Source organism: Papaver somniferum, unplaced genomic scaffold (assembly GCF_003573695.1).
Source record: "Papaver somniferum cultivar HN1 unplaced genomic scaffold, ASM357369v1 unplaced-scaffold_23720, whole genome shotgun sequence".
Taxonomy (NCBI): Eukaryota; Viridiplantae; Streptophyta; class Magnoliopsida; order Ranunculales; family Papaveraceae; genus Papaver; species Papaver somniferum.
Genome location: NW_020634065.1, coordinates 1 through 572, shown reverse-complemented (window position 1 = coordinate 572; position 572 = coordinate 1).

Below are 572 nucleotides of genomic sequence, written 5' to 3'. Positions count from 1 at the left end.
CCCCCCCCTACATCACGCTACAAAAATCATATTTTTTTCTCACTTGTCCACTCATGGAGCTGGCTAAAATAAAATCAGCAACTAAATATGTGTTAATTCTAAGAATTGAGTTTAATGGTCGCGATCTCTGACTAAAGAGATGGGGGAGATGCTAGCAGTGGCTGAATAATGTTATGCCACTAACAGCAGTTCATGTGGAATGAACATACTTGAAGTTTGTTCATTTTGCTCCCATTATGGAATCAACAAATATGAAAAATGGATGGATAAACCAAAAATTTGAGGATTAGTTCACTGGGTAGTAGACTAAACACATGTCCAATGAAGAGCCGCCCAAACCAAGTTAAAACGCGCGCCAAAACATTATCCACCAGCGTGCAAGAAGAAATGCCCACTACAACTTTATTAAATACTGTCAGTTTTTCGACTACTAACAATAGTTTAGAGATTATTATACAGTAGTTCTTGCCGAACCGCCCAAATTAAACTACTTAAAAACTGTGTAGAGATAGGAAGGATGGGCCCCGCCGTACTAGGAACAATATGGTGTCCGAATTTATGTTTTGTTTCTC